The 7,373-nt window shown below is 38.1% G+C and overlaps 1 long non-coding RNA gene across 1 annotated transcript; it reads right to left on the bottom strand.

The window, feature by feature from the left end:
- Nucleotides 1-614: 614 nt before the first annotated feature.
- On the bottom strand, nt 615-4,478 carry LOC145660139 (uncharacterized). Its single transcript, XR_014126312.1, has 3 exons — nt 4,409-4,478; nt 4,234-4,266; nt 615-1,026 (listed from the first exon to the last, which is right to left on the bottom strand). It is a non-coding gene; the product is annotated as an uncharacterized LOC145660139 (long non-coding RNA).
- Nucleotides 4,479-7,373: the final 2,895 nt, after the last annotated feature.

Raw genomic sequence — 7,373 nt, 5'->3', positions numbered from 1 at the left:
CTTTGTAGATAAAATTAAATTCTACTTACGTTCTGTTTTCGTTTCTCCGTACCTCTTATGCGTGAAGAATTGTTTGTAGTCTCTGTTGATGTTTTGTCTAAAATGATCGTCATCGGCAAATCCACTCAGTAAACTGATCTGGGGTCAGAAATAGAATGACACACATTATGACATAATCGAGCGCTAAATTCTGTTCAGTGGTTGTTTAGAACAATGACAGAAGTGCAGCTGAAATGACATTATAGTCTCATATCAGAAATCACATTTTAAAATCATTTCCCCCTCTTTACGCTATCATTTTGTTATCAGGCTCAGATTAAAAAATCTAAATAAAGTAAATATAACCTATACATGTAAACTATATATTAATTAATTAGTAATCATTCCACATAGGTACAGTTCACTCACTCTGTATTCGTTATAATCCAAAGTCATTTGAACACTCATTAAGGATCAAAATGCAACCTAAACAACAACAATAATAAATTCTTAAGAAATTATACAATTTTAACTGAAAATTAGGCTAATTGATCACAATACAATGTTCAACAAAACAAGGCTTATCTTTACTCGGGTGTTTCAGTACCAAGGCTACACAGTTATGCAAACACTTTCTTGCATAATATATGCTTATATTATGAAATTGAGCAACTGGAGAAACAGAATTAAATGCTCCATTCATTACCGCTTCAAATGGTTTATTATTTTTTAAAAATATATTTTTTAAAAGTGCAGGATTGTAGCCCCAAAATATATCCTATATGAAGTGACCTGCATTAAGAAATTAATTGTTGATGTCACTTACTATTATTATTGTTATAGTAGTAGTATTTAGTGGGGAATCATTTTATGGTGTTGATTGGAGAATACTATTAAACAAATTAATCTTACCATCAGTAGTAGTTGATGAAATTAATAACTTCTAACCATTTGGAGGTGTCATTGTTGTAGTAGGTTTAGTTGAAGCTGTTGGACTTGATGTGTCAGTGTCCACTGGAGTAAGATTTACAGGTTTATATGGAGCCTCTGCAAGAATAGAAAAGTGTGGTCAGTTCTAAGTATGAACTCTGTTTCTGTACTGTTCACTCTCACTGGAGATCACTTCCCATGTGTTTCTGTTTGTGTTGTATTTATACCAGGTGAAGCTCTCAGCTTTGGTGTGTATATCAGTGCAGGAACAGGGCAGCAGCCTGAGTGCTGCAGCTGATATGCATGAGATTTAACTGCACCACAATAATACATTGATTTCAAGATTTGGTTTTATGACTGATGGCAGTCTAAAAAGTAAATCGTAATTGTTCAAATTCTACCTTATATGTTCAGATAACATGGAGTGCCTCTTATACATTATCAGAAATATATGACATGTCGTCTCTAACTGGACTCCTACTAGATGTTTTCAGTGTTTCTTATAAAGTAGCTACTGAGAAGATATTTGATGATCTACAGATGTAGAGAGAAAGTCAACTCACCATCAGCAGCAAGGAGCAGATAAACACACACCTGCATTCTTACTGAGTTCCACACACTACACACGGCTACAGCAGGACTGCTGATACACACCATACACACTCTTCAATACAGTCTACTGAATGTTCTGATAACTACAGTTACAGTGGAGATGAAGTGTATTCAAATGAAGCTTTGACAAACTTCTATCCCCAACACACACAACAAATATAGGGAGGCAGTAGGGTTTTATAAGTTTTTAAAAGTCATTTGGTGTGTCCTCTTTCTTCCTTAACAGTCTCACATTATAAGTGAAAATGTCATCATTCTTACTTAAGTTGGCTCGGTCCGTTGTCACAGAGATGTGGCGGCCCAGTGGGACAGACCCAAAATGACTCCCTAAGTGCTGTTAGTTCAGTCTAGCACACCTGCTCCTTTGTACATGCATCATTTATGAACGTATTTAAATCCCTCTGTCACTGGAGTGGTTGTCGGTCTTTGTTCGTACTCAGGTTGGTGTTAATGGTCGTTTAATAAATGCATGTCTTCGTCAAGAGACGTCTGCGCTTCCTGCGCCTTGCCTTGCGGCACTTGGGCCATCACAACAAACAAAATATTTGTATTTTCTTATACCTGCGTGCAGGGGGTGGCATAACGTGAATAAGTGAATAAATCATATAAAAGCAGACATTGTGTTCACTTTGTTTTCAGTAGGCTACACCAAAAGTGAGGAGAAGGCCTTCAGTATTTTGAGGAGTTCCCTTCAGTATTCTGGGAAGAGTCTCATATATAGTCAGGGCCATTGGACCTGGACTTCACCATCTCTCACACCAATCTTATTCCCACTTCCTAAAAAAAGAGAGAAGCCTGCAGCCAAGGGATCAGTTAAGATGAGACAAAGAGCAAACGTAAAAATAATGTATATGTAACATGCTGCAACCGTCCCTGATCTGGGCTGAGACCTTCCCCAAGGTCGGGGTCAGTTGCAACATCTGACTTCTTCGATTCAAATAAATAAGTGGATGTCATGTGTAATCATTTACCATTTTTTCTTCACAAACTCAAATATTTACTGTATAAACTGAAAAATCTTTAGGATTTAGCGTTGTTGTGCATCACTAAACTAATATTTAGTTGTATAACTACTGTTTCTGAGAACTGCTTCACATCTGTGTTGCATGGAGTCGACCAACTTCTGGCTGCTGTAAACAGGTATTCCAGCCCAGGATGCTTTGACAACTTTCCACAGTTCCTCTCCATTTCTTGGTTTTGCCTCAGAAACAGAATTTTTTTATGTCCCCCTCAAGTTTTCTATCGGATTAAAGTCCGGGGATTGGGCTGGCCACTCTGTAACTTTAATTTTGTTGGTCTGGAACCAAGATGCTGCTCGCTTACTGGTGTGTTTGGGGTCGTTGTCTTGTTGAAACATCCATTTCAAGGGCATTTCCTCTTCAGCATAAGGCAACATGACCTCTTCAAGTATTTTGAGATATGCAAACTGATCCATGATCCCTGGTATGCGATAAATAGGCCCGACACCATAATAAGAGAAACATCCCCATATCATGATGCGTGCACCACCATGCTTCACTGTCTTCAGAGTGTACTGTGGCTTGAATTCAGTGATTGCGGGTCATCTGACAAACTGTCTGCGGCTCTTGGATCCAAAAAGAACAATCTTACTTTCATCAGTCCACAAAACGTTTCTTCATTTCTCTTTAGGCCAGTCCATGTGTTCTTTGGCAAATTGTAACCTCTTCAGCACATGTTTTCTTTTTAACAGTGGGACTTTGCGGGGGCTTCTTGCTGATAGATTAGCTTCACACAGGCGTCTTCTAATTGTCACAGTACTCACAGGTAACTTCGGACTGTCTTTGATCACCCTGGAGCTGATCATTGGCTGAGTCTTTGCCATACTGGTTATTCTTCAATCCATTCAAATGGTAGTCTTCCATTTTCTTCCACATCTCTCTGGTTTTGTTTTCTATTTTAAAGCATTGGGGATCATTTTAGCTGAGCAGCCTATCATTTTCTTTATATCATTTTCACTTCTTTACATGTTTTCCCCTCTCCAATCAAAGTTTTAGTCAAAGTATGCTGTTCTTCTGAACAATGTCTGGAACGACCCATTTTTTTCAGATTTTCAGAGAGAAATGCATGTACATGTGTTGGCTTCATCTTTAAATAAAGGCCACCTGATTGACATCTGTTTTTTCACAGAAGGAATGACCTCAATAATTGAACTCCACAGTTATTATTTTGAACACACCCATTTCAATTAATTATTCAATTACACACCTACTGGTAAATTATTTACCATGTAGTAATATAATTTCTACCAAAAACAGTGATTGATATGATTAGTCATGTTGGACTGCTATTATTTCATCTCCCTTTGTAACTCAGTACAGTAAGTGATGTGGAGTCTGAGCTTCCTAGACACCACCATCTCCACTGATTTCAAACTAGAGATCACAACAGCCATAATCAAAAACGTTCATCAGTGTATCAGGAGCTGCTTTGTATCAGAAACTCACCATGGACCCCACACAACTAGGGAACGCCACACACTATCTGTATAAAACCCTCTGCTCAGGTATTTGTTACTGCTTCAACAAAACCTGAACTTCACAACTTGTGTTTCCCAAAGATGGTTTTCCATTAAAAAAAAATTAAAACCATAAAAAAGTGCTGTATGTGATATATGTGATCCTTTATTTTAACTATATTGTACTAATTGTATTGTATCATCTGAACCCCCCTCAGATACAAAGTAGCACTCACTTGAACATGTGAACAAAGCACAGCAAAACAATCCTGTAAACAAACACACACACACACACACGCATACACACATACACACACACACCATGGAAGATTTGACCTTGAAGGACATGTGCCAGTAATGATGTGGAGGTTGTTTTTCTTATGTTACAGTGGATGGTATGTGAGCATTCACCTGTGTCTCCTGCTCTCTCTTCTCTTCTGTTTGCCCCTTTCTTAGCCTCGTTTGTCCATGTCTCTGGACTACATTAGAAAACCAGACAGTGTGACCCACAACTTGTATACATGCATGCGTGTGTGTGTGTGAGTGTGTGTGTGTGTGTACCTTTGTATCTCCAGCACAAGACCCCCACGAGACCCAGCAGCAGGAGGAGGACAGCTCCCACAACAGTAGTCATGAGGATATATGATAGATCACCAGCAGGGTTTTGGACATCTGAAGGCAAACGTTATACAAATGTTATGTGTATTTGTGTGCGTGTTAGTGTTTGTGTTTTTACACAGCATGCATTTTAATTGCTTTTTAAGATATTAGGAGACCATGTTGATATGCAGTAAATGCATGTTACCGTCAGTCAGAGTCTTTGCACTGTCAGTAGTGGAAGCGTCAGCTGGAGCCTTTGCACTTGTTTTGCCATCAAATCTTGATGTAAATTCTGTTGTTGAGATTCCTGGAGAGGGAGATGTGTTTGTTAGCATAAGATGGTGTACTGCTTTAGTACTAGCAGTACTAGGGTAGCAGTACTGAGTCTCCTGTGTGTGCAGTGATGTGTTTTGTCTCCCTGTTGTTTTTTAATTGCTCAATTTAATACTGATTTAATACTCAACCTGTAGAAACACACCCTACTGTCATACTCCACCACATTTGCTTGTTAAATTAATAAATATTTACTCTAATATTATATGATTTTTAGCATTGTTCTAATGACATTCACTATCCTTATAACAATGATAGTTATAAGGTGTAACTGAGCAAATTGGTTGCTCCATTTAGGTAACAATTTGAGCTTTGTTTGATATTAAGTACCAATTTAACCATTTTTTAATATTTGATCAGAATCTACATTTCAAATTTACTAACATGTTTGTTAAGAGTGGTCTTCATAAGTCCTTCATAACAGCTAACACAAACCTAAATACACTTTTATAAAGGCTGATTCTGACAGACAGCTGTCATACAGTCTTCTCTTCATAACACAATACTATCAGTTGATTAGTTGACATAACACTTCATTCAAGGGCTATAGGTTGTTTTTTTGTTTGTTTTGTTTTGTTTTTTTACCTAAGTTTTAAATATGTTTCCAGTTAAAATAACATAACGGGACCCCCCAGCAGACAGAGTCGGCTGAGAATGAGGATGGCCACTATAGCCACCCCAATACCCCCAGAGAAAAATCGGGTCTGATGACCAATACCGTTTGTTCATCTTATGTAGCCCAGTTCTGTGTTGTTCCCGTTTGTCTGTCTTTATGCTCACTGTTATGTTTTATTATTGTTGTTCTCCGTTAGTCTTCCCTTAATGTTGTATTCCCTTGTTGCTCATTTCTCGCCCTCATCCTGTTCTCATATTATTATTCTTCTGTTAGCCTGTTTGTTCTTCATTCTATAATGTGTTGTTAGTCTTTGTTGATTATTAAACTTATTATTCATTCTATTCAATCAGTTTGGTTTGTTATGGCGTCGTCACTTCACACGAGTGTTCACTCTCCACCCCTCCCGCGTTACAATTAGTTGTTGCTTACCAAGTGAGGGGTGACATCTTAGAACAGGCCAGACGCTTGTGGACAGCCGAGTTTTATTTGTAGCGGAATAAGCAACAATTGTAAAGTGAAAGAGGCGAGGGTAATGGCCAGATATACACACACCAGGGAATTGCTCAGTACATGCTGATAGACCAGCGATAATACTTTGCAGGGAGTGAACGAAACCAGAGAGAATAAATAGTGTAGCAAAGATGAGACACAGATGACACTAGTAAACTGGTGATGAGGATCTGGTCAGGTTGTGCCGGGGAAGACGGGAGTTGCAATCACGGACTGAGGGCGGTTGCGGGACATGAGGTTACTAGGAAAACTGAGCAGATGTGAACACCTCAAACCACGTAGTACCTTTCTGTTCTTGACACTGGCTGGAGAGGCTGAAATGAAAACTCCCATATGACTGTGATAAATGAACGCTTTGACAATGATTGTCATGACACTCAATTGAAAGTGTTCTGGCCTGGTCTATAAATAAGGTGTTTTATTTTGTTACTAATAAAATGTAGTTTGATCTCTAATGCCACACCATTCTACCAGTCACAGAAAGATCAAACAATATATGTATAACTCTGTGATAGAGCATCAGTGTGGAAGCACTAGAAATCTTAATATCAAGCCAAGTGCCACATACAACACATGCTACTGATCACATTCTTGAACTACCAAGTTGCCACTGTTGGGCCCCTGAACAAGGCCCTTAACCTTAAATTGCTCAAGTTATACTCAGTCATAATTATAAGTAGCATTGGATAAAATCAATTTGTTATTTTAGCATTCTGTTTCTAATGTTTGATCATTCATGATCACATATGTAATTTTTTCATTAGGCTACTTATGTTTATTACAGTAAAGGATCCAATACTGCCTCTTGCATTGTGATTTTAACACTGCCAGAATGCAATGTAGACAGAATAGGTGGGTTACATAAAGGATCCAATCTCTGCACCGCACATTTAGTAGGTTAAACCCAAAGCTAGGCTAAGAGAATGGTAAAGCCCTGAGAAAGCAGTATAGTTTTGTATCAAGTTTTCACATAAAAAGGGAAACAATGATTTTAAACAAATTATTGCAGAATTTAATTACTAAACATCATTACTGATCATCCATTTTTTTTAATGACATATGAAGGTGGTGGAGTGTTGTATTATTTATAATGCTGTGCAGTTTTGAATCTAAAGCAGCTATAATTTCTGAGAACTACCAGGTGTCACTGTTTTGTCACCAGCTTTCAATGCTCCCAAGCTTCGAATCCTTCAGCAGTAAAATAAGGAAGAACCTAAAATGCTTCACAGGACTTCGTCTGCACATCATTACCAAGAAGGAAGTTAAACAGTAAACACTTGAATAACGAGCAGGCTAATAACGTTACCAAACAACAAT

Source organism: Electrophorus electricus, chromosome 2, assembly GCF_041902795.1.
Source record: "Electrophorus electricus isolate QZ-2024a chromosome 2, ASM4190279v1, whole genome shotgun sequence".
NCBI lineage: Eukaryota > Metazoa > Chordata > Actinopteri > Gymnotiformes > Gymnotidae > Electrophorus > Electrophorus electricus.
This window is presented reverse-complemented; position numbering and strand designations above follow the sequence as displayed.